Raw genomic sequence first — 15,208 nt, forward strand, 5'->3', positions numbered from 1 at the left:
TCATACCAAGTTGTGAAAGAACCTACTTGGAGATTACCTAAGGGAAAAAAAAAATGCTACCTTTGACCTCCTAATCTCTCTACTGGGTTCAGGTCCTTAACTGTGGGAATGAGATGATCCATTATCAAAGGACCCCAGGCCAACGAGCTGGGACAGTTAAAGGAGACTTAACTAGCATTAAGCATATTCAAGAATTGAAAACAACAGAGCCAAGAGATTGAAGAAGGTGGGTGGACTTTTTAGTCCAAAGAGTCTCTAACAATCCGTGCCAGACATTTTGTACTTGGGTTACAATTAACTGCCTGCCCCATAAACCACAAACTATTTTCAACCCACCTTCATTCACCTTTTCTTTTTCTTTTCAGCTTTATTGAGATACAATTGGCATGTAACATTGTGTAAATTTAAGGTGTACAATGAGATGATTTGATTTGGGTTATTTCCTTGGTCATTTGTTTACATATTTCTTCTAAGTAAAAATCTTTTTTGGAATATAGACTCTTAGCATATTCTGGAAGATGGAGGCTTTTTTTCTCTTGCAGTATAATTGACATACAATATCCTGTAAGTTTCAGGTGTACGTCATAGTGATTCGATATTTATATACATTATGAAATGATCAACACAAAAATCTAGTTACCTTCTGTCACCATACAAAGTTATTACTATATGATTGGCTATATTCTGTATGCTGTACAGTTGTAAATAAGTCATAGGGATCTGATATACACCTTTTTATTTTCTTCAACAGGCGGTCAGGAGTCAGCAGGGGGAACAAGACCTCTTTACCCAGGCATGGGGTCACTGTTTAAGCATCTCCACCTACTGCTTCAAAATTGTTCTCCGAAACAAACTTTCACTATGTAGTAACTCTACTTTAGGAAATACTTTTAGAGGCAGAAAAAGAAAATGAAATGCTCCAAGAGACTCTATCTTCTCATGCACGACTCCAACAGCACTATCTCACAAGTTAGTACTTTATTTTTAATGGCAGAAAAAAAATAATGTTGTGTTTGAAGACTCATGCAGAAGTCTTTGTGATAAAAGGTCAAAAGTGGATTTTAAATGTTCGAAACTCCAAACATCTCTCAATAATAGCAGCTTATGTCCTAGCCATTTGTCTTTCCTTAAAATAAGCTATATAATTACAAAGTATAATTAATAATAATAACAACAATTACCACAAGTACAACAGAAATAATGATGGTAAGCACCATAGGCCCAGATCTTCACAGTTACAAAGGATAAGAATTTGTCTCAGTATTTTCAAGAACAGACAGCAGCCCAATAATACAGAGAAAAAATTGAAAGGAAAAAATCTTTCCTATGCTCCCTGGAAAATACCACAGAAAAATAGACAATGAACTTTAATACCTCTTGTTAAAGATCTTCATTTTACAGATCAGTTCAGGCAATTTAAGTAGACAACAACATGAGGCCTCCAACGTCTCTTAGGAAACAGTATCAACATTAATTCCTGGCTGGTCCCAATTCCATTTCTAGTTAAGCATCCCCATCCACTCATAAGAAAAAGGAAATAGCATTTGTATAGTGTTTTACAGTTTATAAAGCACTTTCACAAACATCATATTATTTGATTGTCTCAACAATCCTGTGGGATAGGTAAGTAGGAAGAGTATTAATATTGTACCCATCAGCAAGTGAGAGAATTAAAGATCAGAGAAGACGGAAATAAATTAATCTTTACTAAATATCTACATTGAGTCAAACTCTGCGCAGACCTAAAAAGAAGCCCAAATATAGAGTTTTACATAACATGAAATAGGCTCCGAGAATCTGATACCTACCCAAGGTCACAAATGACAGAGCTAGGACTTGAAGGCGGATGATCCAGCCCCTAAGACGCACTTTCTACCAAACCATAGACTGGATTCTCAGTTGCAAACGTATAGTTATAGCAACTGGCCCTCTCAAGAGGAGGCTTGTTCAATTGCCAAGTGTGACAACTACTAGTAGTGTTCAAGGTTTTGTTTGTTTTTAGTTAGCCTGACAAAAATGGTACACACCCCTTGAGAAGATGTGCATCTCTATATTACTTAGTCTGTCAAGAGAAAAAGGAGAGAATGTATTATTTCATTGGCTTAGAATACTGACTTTTTTTTTAAGATTTTATATTTTTTCCTTTTTCTCCCCAAAGCCCCCCGGTACATAGTTGTATATTCTTCGTTGTGGGTCCTTCTAGTTGTGGCATGTGGGACACTGCCTCAGCGTGGTTTGATGAGCAGTGCCATGTCTGCGCCCAGGATTCGAACCAATGAAACACTGGGCCACCTGCAGTGGATTGCACGAACTTAATCACTCGGCCACGGGGCCAGCCCCTAGAATACTGACTTTTAAAAGTCACTCCAACTACCCACAGACACAAGGGACAACACAGCCCCATTTCCACCAAAATACTCATTACAAGGAAAACAAATCAAAAGACTAACCAACCTCAAAGGCTAGATTCTAGCCTAGGCTCAACTTTAAACTATTAGTTTTTAAATAAGTGGCTAAGATATATGCATATTAAAATGAGGAATAACAGAAGAGGGTGTATAAACAAAACAAATCATCCCTTCGTTGTTCTGAACTCAGAAGTCTCAAAGCTGTAGATTCAGACTCTGAAACCTCTTGATCAAATTGCCATACCTCTTTTTGCTTTTACTTTTCAAATCCAATTACTTGTACAATAATGTATAATTTTTGCTTTTTACATTTTTTGCAATTTACATTTACTTGTACAACTTGTAAGTTTTGTTTTTTGTTTTGAGATAGTTATATTCTCCCTCTACTTTATGCACCACTTCTGACTTAGAGCATTTAAAGGATTGGCAAAGCAATGTCTTCCCACAAAAGAGATGGAGGTTTCACCTAGAAGGCATTATGGGAATTTTGGCTGCAGAGGACAAGGGAGGTCTAGTCTATAGGTAAATATTTGTGAAGTTAGATTGAATTTTTGAGTATTAAATGAAAACATTTATTGAAAGAAGATTGCTGTGTATACCTAACAACTACCTTGCTACTGAGCATTTTTAAACAATTGCAGAATTTCAGAGTTGATTCTATCCTGGGTATTTTATTTTTATAATGAAGAATATTAGTGTTGGAGTTCATTAAAATTATATATTACAATTGCCTAAGGCTTGAACACCCTATAAAACATCCCTGAAAGTGGTTGTCCATGCTGAAACACCTTGGTCTTAGAGGATTAATATTTGTTGATATCAGAGACTGCTATAGACTGAGTATGTCCCCCCCCCCCCTTAAATTCATATGCTGAATCCCTAACCCCCAATGCGACTACATTCCAAGATAGGGCCTTTAAAGACGTAATTAAAATTGAACGTGATCATAACGGTGGGGCTCTAATCCAATAGGACTCACATCCTTATAAGAAGAGGAAGAGACACTAAGGAGAGTGCACACAGAGAGAAGGCCATGCAAGAAGACATGGTGAGAAGGTTGTCTGCAAGCCAAGGAGAGAGGTCTCATGAGAAACCAACTCTACTGACACCTTGATCCTGGACTTCCGGCCTCCAAAAATGAGTAATAAATTTCTGTTGTCTAGGCCACCCAGTCTGAGATATTTTGTTATGACAGTCCTAGCAAACTAATACAGGCATTAAAGTTCTCACAACACCTTGCAAGGTAGGAATTGATTAAACCTACTTTACAGGTATGAAACAGATTATGGGAGATTCAAGAAATGTCCCAAGAGACACAGAATCAATAATTGGCATAACTAAGATTTAACCTAATTCTGCCCTCCAGACCAATATTTTTTTCTCCTTGTCTGTTTTCTAGCTTTAAGCACATAACGGTGTTAAAAAGTTAGTTTTTATATTGACCTGAATATTTTATTCTTGTATATTTCATCACTGGTTTGCGTTCTACTTGGAGTCACAAAAAACAACACAATTTATCTTCTATGTGACAGTCCTCAATATACTTGAACATAGTTGTCATACTCCTTCCTCATGAATTTCCAAACAATTCCTCAACTCTTCCTCATATCACACATTTCATTCTCTACCGTCCTGGTCACTTATCAGGATGACCAGGTAAGTGGTCATCCTGAAGAGGTTCCTATTTGTGTATATTTCTTGTACTGGCTTCTTACATCATATCTCCCTTATATCACTCATGAGTAGTCCTTTAAGAATATAAAGGCAAAATCTTGCATTTATCCATTTTAGAAATTATATCTGGTTAGCTGTAGCCCATCATTCCAGTCCTTCAAGATGTCTTTGGAACTTGTTCACTTCATTCAAAAACTTTTCTATGTATTTAGATCATGTCATCTGCAACTCTGATGAACATGCTTTCATCCAAGTCATTGAAAAAAACATGGTAGCCAAATATGGCTTAGGATATTCCTGCAATATACCATAGGAATCACTTCTATGATGACATTGAGCCATTTATTTGCACTTAATAGTGTGGTCATTCAACCAGTTACTAATCTGTCTGTACTTAGATTAGTTACCAATCTATCTGTACATCTAACCCAGGTAAGGTCAGGTCATATATTGTAGACATGCTTTCACTGAAGCCACTCTGGTTTTTAACAAGCACCACTTCTTTCAGGAGATCATAAACCATTGCTTTAAGCTTTATTGTTTTAATAATGCGTTCTAGGCACTTGCTCAGGACTGACATCGAGCTGTTTCTTCTTATAATCTGCCTTTTTATACTTTCTAAAATCAGAACATTTTTTACATCTCTAGTTGTCTAATGTCTTTTCTCCTTGGATATGAATGGCAGTAATTGATGATCTAATTGACAAATCCTCTCACTAGCCTATGGTTCTCTAGCTCTATTTCCAGGCTCTTGTCCTTTTTCTTCTTCCTATTTCCTTCTGAGGAACAGAGTCACTCATGTGTAATCATGGAGTGCATCCAGAGACAGTATGCTGGTCAGAGATAGATCTGTAAACCCGAAGAGTAGAGAGGATTTAAACAAGGTGCTGGCCTCAGGCCTGACCGCATTAGCAGAGGAGAATGGGCTGTGACTAGGTGAGGGTTTGCTTTCATCTCTGTCCAGGGATCTGCCTAACTTCTGTTTTTGACTTCTAACTGTGTACCGAGACAGAGTTACATCCTTTTCCTATTCACTCTGGATGATTTCCTCTGCCAAATACAAAAGCTTTGTATTTTTCAGCCTTTAACTGAAAAAGATTGTGATATACTGCTTTTATTTTCCCATAAAGTCTTTTTCTGAGGCAGGCATGTACCCGACCTTTACCTAATCAAGAAAAGTTGTTTGGGGGATGGGGGATAGGGATGCAGGTTGGACTTTAAATGCACAAATCAGTTCTAATAAAAACACTGAGATTCAGGTGCCTGAGGTTAGAAATACTGGAGGGAATTCAATTACACTAATTAATATTTAAGAAGGGCTAGAGATCACATACTGAATGTGGGAAACTAGGCCAGTCAGACACGAGCATATGGGGAGGGCAAGATCAACTGATAAAAGTAACAAACAAATCATACATAAATGCTCCAACAGGAATGAAATAGAGAATATAAAATAAATGTTCCAGCAGACACTGAAGAGGAGGTAAAGTAAATGGTCTACCAGCCATAAAAGCAAAATGTTCTAACACACACAAGACTTTTCATTGGTTTTAGGTAAACATATATACTATAAAAATGATTTTTTTTTCAAATAAGGTAGTAGGAAATGTTGCCCATTTATTAAAACAGACTTAGTTTGGGTTCTGTGAATTCACAGCATACTATTATTTGCTCTTGTTTCCTCACGGGCCCATCAAGTAATAGTCTCAACATGGCTTGACTTTCATAATAGGTAGTTCCCAATGGCTAAGTCTATCTGGATACCCAAAACCTGACGGAAGGTGGAGAAGCAGCAGAGTATTCTGGGTTCCCCACAAGTCTTTCTAGTTCTGGCTTTGATGTCATTTGGTTGATATCACAGTTGATCCCACATTCTCTCTTTGGACTTGATTTTTCATTTGTGACCCAGATAGTCAATTCTGATTTTTGGTCACTCTTGTACACTTCAAAGCTTTCCAGAGAAGGTACTAATGGTACCAAAACTACCTTGCTTCTACCATGTAAATGGTTCTTTCTTCTTCTACACTAGCATTTACCCACCCTTTTCTACTTCTTCTCCACTTCGAAGCCCTCTCTCCCTCCTTCCTTTTTCTCTAGTTCATCAGGACCTTGAACTACTATTCTACCAATCTTATTTTTTCAAAGCTCTCCCCTCTGAAAGCCACAGTGTATCAGCTCACAGCGCCATCTTGGGAGCTTTGAAACTGGGAGGCTGGAGAATTCCCTGGGTTGCTTTTGCTATCAACAGCATCATGCAGAAGCAGAAGTAGAAACCTAGAGCAGTAGATGGGAGGAGACTGAGACTGAGATTTGGGCCCCTCTTCCAAATTCTCTAGTGCACGCAGATGGTAATTAAATGACTTTGGACAAACCCAATGTCTATGTTTAATGTGTAATATTAGGCTTGTGGAGAGAACAAAGCAGAAAAAGGAAAACAAGGTTCTCGCCCTTTCTGAGTTTAACCCCTAGTTGAAGAAATAATTTAAAAAATACCAAAACCCACAAGATAAAGAATCCTCAAAGTGTTTAATTGTCCTTAAATAATAGAGGAACAGAGACAGGAAATAAAGGTACTTCCTAAAAATTTGAACTAAATTCGTGGTTTTCACACTCCTCTTGATGGTCCCCAAGCTTACAGAGAGATCGCAAAGAGACGATTGAGCAGTTAAATATTTAATTAAAATGTAAATTAAAAAAATTATACATTTGTACCAATTTACAATTGTGATAAAAATGACTTGCAAATTTAAATGTTTTATATAAAATTTTAAAAAACATCGGAGACCAATGTATTGTTACAAATTAAATATGCACAATAAGGTTAACTAGTTTTCATGCAGGCCTCAAATTAAGGCCCTGAGATTGGATGGCAAACTGTTACAAAAAACCTCAAAAACTGTTACTATGTGCAACTGCTTATCTGTGTCTCATGATTTTCTTGACACCATATCATACTCCATTCCTCATAGAAAAATACACTGAGTGCTTAAGCCAATAATATAATAATCAAATACTGTTTCCATGTTTTTGTATATTTGCCATTATATTCTTACTGATTGACTTTATAATATTTAGTATGATAAATAACTTGAATTTGTAAAATGACTTTATTTTAATAAAATATTGCTCTTATTATTTTATATGAAAAGCCTCCAATGAGATTTATTTTGAAATGAGGATTCTGATGTTTAAAAGAAATATGAAAAATTTCTGGATCAAATAATTTGTATCAACCCTCGAACTCAAGGTAGTATGAGTTTCATGCTTCTGACTCCAGGCTGCTCAGTTTCTCTGAATTTATTGACTTGCTGGTTCAGACTACTGCATACAGCAGATATACCGGGTGCAAACTAGATTTCATATACTGGCTACTATTCCTTCAAGCTTAAGAAAGATGATATCCTTACTCTGAGGAGTAGATTATTTATCATGAAACCATCACATGTTGAAAGAGGTCCCCTTGTCTCAAATATACCCAGGACATGAAATTTATCAGATATTCTGAGAATGTCAGATTATAAGAATTTAATATATTAGTTTAAAATTTAACAAGTAGTAACCAAGAAATAAGTCAATGGAAACCTCTTTAATTACCTAAGAAGCGTTGCCTATATTAATTATGTAATACATGGACATTTACTCATTTATTTTACATTAACTCAAAATATATCAAAAGACTACACAAGATTTTTTCCTAACATTAACCAGCCATTATCTATGGTTTAAGAAAAGAGTGGGCCAAAAATGCTTCCACCACTACAAAGAGTGGAACTAGTAAACTTGAGGAAAGATCCATTTTTCAAGACCTGAACTATGCTCTACTATGGAAGCATGTCAAACTCTTCTAACATGGAAACACATGTAAGTTAAGAAAAAATTGACGAGGTTTTTCACGGTCTCTATAAAGAGCAGTAAAACTAGAATTATGTATGTATTTGTCTTTTAAAGGCTGTCACTTGAAAGGTACCACAGTATAAAGAATGGTTTAAAGAGCATTTGAGTTTCTATTCTGGCTGCACAGTCCTAGCTATGTGACCTTGGGCAAATTACTTAAACTGTCTAAGCCTCAGCTTTTACTTCTGTAAAATGGAGGAAATAATAACAGCTACCCTCATAGATTTGTAGTTAAGAAATAAATGATTAAACGAAATAATGAATGAAAGTTGCTTAGCACATTGCCGAGCACATAAAAAACTCTCAGTATAATTGTTAAAATTGCTAAACACCTAAAACCCAATTTTCTTCTGGTTACTTTTTTCTATGATGTGATTTTACTCATAATTTATTGACTATATGTTCTTCCCTTCTGGGATGATGTTCTACTTAGATTACTTTTTCTTTGTTTCTAGAATGTTCTCTGGCTAATACCTCTTCACTTCCACCCCAGTCATCGGATAGGATCGCTGGGCTTTATTTTGGTAGTTCACTACTTGGTTTTCTGTCACTGCCTGTGTCATTTTCTTGTTCCTACTCAGTGGGTTAAAAAGTAAAACTCAAAGAAGAACTCAACATTATGAGGAATTTATTAAGTCTAATGGTTATCAAAGTGGGGCAAAAAGGGATGCTATTAAAAATAAATCACACCAAAGGACAGCAGCTGAAGACAGCAGCTGTGAAATGGCTGTACCTGGTGAGAATCAGTGAACCCCAAAGAAACAAAAAAAAAAATCAGAAGGCCATGAAACTTACATGATTTACAAGGGAAAACTAAGCTTAATAAACAGCTTCTGAAGACTACAGGAGCCAGGAAAATCACTTCTGAATGAATATTTGGACAAGACAGTAACACTGAAGCAACTGATGCTCTCTGATCAATAGGAACTACTAGTAAGACTAGAATGAGAAATAAGACAAATGGAAATTTTTACTGCATTTGATTTCTTTGCTGCATAACCTGCATTGAGGGGACAATATCTTTGAGTATACTAATATAGATGGGATGCTTAAAAAATGCTTGGTGATGATGGCAATAGCATTGAGGAGATATATTTTTAAGAGCCAAAGTTAGATATTCACAGACAAGATAAATTAAAATTACAACCCATATTGGCAAACATTGGGACAGTGTAGCCTATGACACAAAAGCTTTTATTAAATTGAACTCTACAGATTTAGTTGTTCGAAAAATATTTCATGTAGGCAACAGAAAAGAAATAGTTGGTTTACTGCATAGATGCATGCAGATATATGGCTTTTTGCGTTGTGCCTGGATATGGACCTGTCTCTCAACTTCCATGAGCACTAAATTCAGTTATAAACTAAAAACAAAGATACTGCCAAGGAAATTGAGATGGTAATGTAACATCACGCCTGAGAGAATAAACTATCAAGACAGGATGAACAAAACCAACTGAAATGGAACAAGCAAACCTAACACAAGTCAAGGAAGCCTTCTATAGTGTTAAAACAAAAACTCTACTGAACAGACCCACACTTGCTATGCATGGGAATAACAAGTGAAGAATTTTTCTCACAATCTATGTGGATAACTCCTATGAGATTACTCCAAATGTGGGGATTGTTTTTAGAATTACCTTTGTTTCCAAATGAAATTGTAAGACTTTTCATGAAACAAATGAAACTTTATCAGAAATAAAACCTCTAAATTACCAAAAACAAAAGGCTAGCCTATTTAGGAAAAGAAAACTCCAGTTAGTCACAAATGCTGGATATATCTGATTTAGAGAGACATAAGCTGGAAATATTTCCACTGAAGTCCTGAATGGCTTCTCTTCTTGAGAAGAAATCACTCTACTATTGCAAACCTATGTTTAGTTATAAACTAGTATTCAGTGTATATTCTTTTGAAACCTCCATTTAGGAAAAAAATCCACATTCTTTCTCATTCAAATATGAACTATGTAAACTTCTAAAATCATCTTGAAAAGAAAAACATCACTCTTTCTTCTAATTAAGTGTTCTTGCTTTTTCCAGTAGTGGACATTTGTAAAATTGGACATTTGGAAAATAGCAATGTGCAAGAGTATCATGTTATAGTGAATATAGCCACCAGGTCAATATGATAATTAAATGTATGACTTTAAAATTGAGCTTTCCTTTTATGCTACTATTCTATAAGTAACTTCTTTATTTTGCCACAAAGTATCTTTTCATCTAATTTGATATAAATGCACTAGATATGATAAATATATTTCTGGCTTAAAATGACAACGATGCAAATTTTGTGATAAAGACTGTATCACTGTCCTATTCTTATTTTGATAAAATCTCTTTTTAGGGGATATCATTTCACATTAGGCTTTTTTGTGCTGCTTAATATTATTATTAATAATTCATATTTTTGTCTTTCCCCTCTCACTCTGACAACTTTTATTTTTAATCGGTGGGCATGTGCCAAATTGGTTTGTTATTTATTTATAATGCAAAATGACAAGGGAATTGAATATGTGGAATAAGATAGAGAGATTTTCTTTCATATGACAAAAATTTCTTAGTAATGGGCATTTTTGTTGCTTACCCTATGGACTCTAAGATTTTAGAGAGGTTAGATCAGATGGCACCATTACCTCATATGACGTGATAAATACATTAAATGGAATTGTTCATGATGTTTTTAAAATTCATTTTAGTTTTGGGAAGACAGCTGGGCACATGCATAAAAAGAGGACAAAAAATACCAAAATTTGTAAAAGCTTCCCTATTCTGATAGATCCTATAATGCCAATTAAGTAAAAATTCTGACCAAACAGATCTATTTGCATTCTTTCCTAAATGCTAAAACACGCAAATTTAGTAGGAACAAACAGAGCAAATTTCAAAGATACGGAATTTCCATCAAAACAAATAAAAAGTTCTATCTGTAGGGCTTTACAGAGCATTAAATAACCCCTTCGGCTCTTCCCATAACCAGAAACCACAGAATCTGAAGGCTAGAGCATTGAAAGGCTATGACAGAAAATTCTGAGTGTGGTCTCCAGGATATGAGCAACCAAGTCACTAGGGGAGCTGGTTAGAATGAAGAATCACAGGCCCACGCAGGAACTACGGTGGAATCAGAATCTGAGGGACATGGCCTTAAAACCTGGCCCTTTAAGCCAGCTTGTGAGGGACGACTGAATTTGAGAACAGTCTTATGGCAAAACCCATGTATCTCACCAGAGCTTCCCGTTGTCAGATAGCCTTTTAGATCCATCCTTTGTGTCAAATGAGACCTAATACATTTGATCAAGTTAAATGCTTCTTCAAAGATTCCAGTGTCTCCCGTTTCTTCCATGAATTTAAAAACCACAGTCCACTGTCAGTGTTCTCCTTTAGCCAGCCCCCTCTCTCAGGCTCTACCTTTGTTTTCAACCCATGCAAATCTTTGAGGCTTTGACATCACTCCGCTAGTCCACAACATTTCTAACAAGAGACATTTCTCAACAGTTCGGTCCCAATTCTCATTTAAAACTTGACCATTAATTGACCTTATATGTATATCATATTGAACACTTCAAAATAACTTTATGAATTTAATTATTTTGATTATTATTACAATGTAGGAGGTTGTACATTGACATTGAGCCAGATGTGGGAACTGATGCTCAGGAAAGTTAAATCCTTTAACCAAGCTTCACTTGTGAAGTGGCAGAGTCTGAACCGAGCATAGGCATTCCGACATTATACCACCCTGCCTTTCAACCTGCTCCCTGAGCAAACCTTTCCCCGACTTCATGGAATATGCCCATGTCATGGCTCTGTATCTCTGAGATATTTGGTCTATATCTATGTGTACATGGGGTTTATCTTTCAAAGATGGACTATGGAGAAAACCAATTTTACTGTGTTAGTATAGGATTATGCAATCTAGGGTGGTCCAGTTTAAAATGGCAATAATAATCATGCTAATGCCAGTCTTGTGAGGTACTATTTCTGACCTGGTAATAGCTAGATTTTAAAAAACTTACTATTCTAAATTTTCATAATTCATTTTAAGGTTTGGTGCTATTGTGGACACGGGAAAGAAAACATAACTGCTGCCATGTTCAATGTGTATCAAAAAATTACTAATAGCCATGACTATGACTTGGTTAGCTGTATTTCACTATTTGAATGTAACTATGGGAAGTCGTGTTCTAGGATCTCATTCATTATAGCTGTCATATAATGAAAGGAAATAGAAACTATTAACAGGTATAATGTTAACGAACTGGCAACTTTTCAATAGAGCTCCATCAGACCAGATTATTTGAAAAATGTCCCCTGCAGGTCTGAGGAACATGTACGCACACACACACACACACACAAGCATACCTCAAAATGTTCATATTCAAGTTTTTAGGAAAGAATATCAATAGATCTGTTTGTTAAGCACTTACACTTCAATGGCATTATAATATCGTTTGGAAATAGAAGTTGATTTATATTTCAGTGTTTTTTATCCCCAGAGGTTAGGGCAGGAGGCTGGTGGAGGAAGAAGACAGTACGTGGAGGGTGGGGGGGGGGTGTGTGTGTGTGTGTCTGCGCGCGCACGCAGGCGCTCATGTACTTATGTGAATTTAAGCACCCTGGATTTAATGAAGAAAAATGCCATTATTATGTGTTTGTATACCTTTGTGGGAAACAAGTACTCTTCTCCATAACTGGAGTTTACATAGGCTCTATCATAACACCCTGTGAGAATCCTTTTAAACATCAAAATGAATTTTTCCGAATTAAAACTTCCATGATTTAGCTTTATTAACATCTGAATGAATGCTCCCATTGATTTGTCCAGAACAGGGAACTGAGTACGGTTTAGACAGCAATCTTTTTCACGATGATAGGTAGCAACGTTTCCCTTCTATCAGAAAGCAACATGTAGAAATACAAAGCATTAGATACACACCTAGATCAAAATAATACTGTAGAGTCCAACTGGTATCTGAGAGGTGAGGACAGGCTGAGATGGACTCCTTGGCTTCCTTCTGTCCAAAAATTTTCTGTTTCCCTATTTCCTATGGTTACCACCATGGAACATGTTAAAAATCTCAGTAGGGACTCTGTTTCAACTTTTCCTTTCAAAACACAGTGAAAAAGCTTAATGGAAAAAAAATGTCCTTCCTATCTCCATGCCAGGCACAGTGTAAGATCCACAAACTTAAAAGCCAGGCAAATAGTTTTTTATGTGCCCCGAAGCTCGGCAAGTGACCTAGTGCTACAAAAATTCTCAAATAGGCATGTGACCTGACTAATGCGTGCTGTGAGATGAGTCAAGGAAAATGGAACCATCTGTACTTTTATTGGACAGTCAAATAATTCCTCTCTGCCCATCCAAAAACATAATTTGTATACTTTAAGGGAGATAAAAGGAGAGTTTTCTCAAAAAGGATTTAATTTTTAAAATTGGTGATATAAAGTGATCTGAAAAGTATAACCTAGTAAACATTGGTAGAGATAAGCAGATGGGCTTAGAAAACCAGGATTGTCTTAAAAAATTGTTACTACTCATCCATACATGAAGGCTTCCTTAAGACATACAGGAGGAGATCAGGGAAAACAAAGGGAATTAACAATTGCAATAATCTTCAGGAAGTGGGGTGTGAACACCCTTCCTCCTCTGTGATGACAGGTACCAATGACTGATCTCTTAGAGTGGGGTAATGGCAGCAAAACAGCAATCAACTGTAGGGCCATGTTAGCTTTTGTACACGTTTGCAAAGCTTTGCATTTATTTATTAAATTTATCTGTCAACCATACCTCGTACCTCCATTACTCCATCTCAAAATTTCAGTGGATTTGTCCTGTTTTTCAAGTTTTCAATCTTGATTGGAAGGAGGAGGACAGAGTAGCAGTAGTTGGTCAAATACGGTAATGAAGGCTGAGTCTTGTCAAAGACCACACCTGACAAAATATATATATTTAGGAAGTGAAAGGGGAAGATGGAACTGAACAGGGTACACTGGATAAGGTGACAGACAAATATCTATAGAGAATCCTAAGAAATTTGTCCTCCATTTCATACAGTGCTTCCTCACTTTATGGATAAGGAAACCAAAGTGCATTATAACAATAAAGCACCTAACGTAATAGATCCATAGTACAAGCCAGGAAATATGTCAAATATTTAAACGTATCATCTCATTTAATTCTCAAAAATATCCTACAAGCCAAGTGTTATCATTCACATTTTACAGACGAGAACAACTAAAGCTGACAGGGATTAAATAACTTGTTCAAGATTGCACAGTTAAGCGGAAGAGCCAAGATATGATTTCAGATCTGTCTGATTTCAAAATCCACTTGAGCACTAGGCCAGTAGTTCTTAACCCAGATTACACATTAGAATCCCCCTGGAAGCTTTTAAAAACTACTGATGCTCAGACCCTTCTCCCAGAACAATTAATCAGAATTTCTTGTGCATGGGGCCCAGATGTGCGTGTTTGTTTCAAAGATCCCCTGGGTGACTGTAACGAACAGCCTAGATCGCGAACCACTGTCCTGTCTCCCTTGTAGGTGAGTAGACCCATGCAGGGTGAGGTAGCGCTAGAAACCAAGTGTCCTCAATCTCTTTGCAGCAGCTTTTCCTCTGCCCCGCCATGTACTCCTTGCCACATTCTTTCATCATGACTGTCTGGAGAAATAATATACATGTGGAAATTTACACAAAGCATTGTTCCAGCAGAATATGGTCACCAAAGAGAAACTTGTTCATATCTATTACAATCTTTGATGAATGAACACAAAGAAGACTCAGATTTATTACTCTCATCCCCAAAAGGATAAGTATAAGGCTGGCCTTAAAAGCCCTTCATACCAAAGCTAACCACTAAAATTTGGAATGGTCTCCTCCTCTCCTTTCACAAATCCGATAAGAGTAGCTACTAGATCCGAGGGGAAAAGATCCAATTACCACTCCTTTACAATGCTATTTCACTCAGGATCTCAAGGCAACCGAAAGTCATTCAAAACATAAAAGTAGTAGAAGTAAAGAGAAAATGTGTGGAGTAGAAAGACAGTAAGACTTCAAGCCAGAAGCCTTACATTTTTGTCTGTACTCTTCCACTTTACTGCCATGACTTGAGGTCACTCTCAGCCTCAGTTTCCCTTTCTCTACTTAAGCTATGTTTCCTCTCCTTCAGTGATTTTAAAAGTGTGGTCCCCATCAGCATCACTTGGGAACTTATTAGAAATGCAAATTATCAGT

General features: G+C 36.5%; 1 protein-coding gene and 1 long non-coding RNA gene across 40 annotated transcripts in view; one reads left to right on the plus strand and one right to left on the minus strand.

The window, feature by feature from the left end:
* LOC123286082 (uncharacterized) overlaps positions 1-13,902 on the plus strand; it is a 31,647-nt gene extending 17,745 nt beyond the window's left edge. Inside the window, exons 2-4 of the long non-coding RNA XR_011503164.1 lie at positions 93-226; positions 752-969; positions 3,381-13,902. This is a non-coding gene — a long non-coding RNA (uncharacterized lncRNA). The remainder of the gene's footprint in view (positions 1-92; positions 227-751; positions 970-3,380) is intronic.
* ZBTB20 (zinc finger and BTB domain containing 20) overlaps positions 1-15,208 on the minus strand; it is a 770,050-nt gene that overhangs the window by 386,582 nt on the left and 368,260 nt on the right. The window lies entirely within an intron of this gene.

The sequence above is a fragment of the Equus asinus genome, chromosome 5 (genome assembly GCF_041296235.1).
Source record: "Equus asinus isolate D_3611 breed Donkey chromosome 5, EquAss-T2T_v2, whole genome shotgun sequence".
NCBI lineage: Eukaryota > Metazoa > Chordata > Mammalia > Perissodactyla > Equidae > Equus > Equus asinus.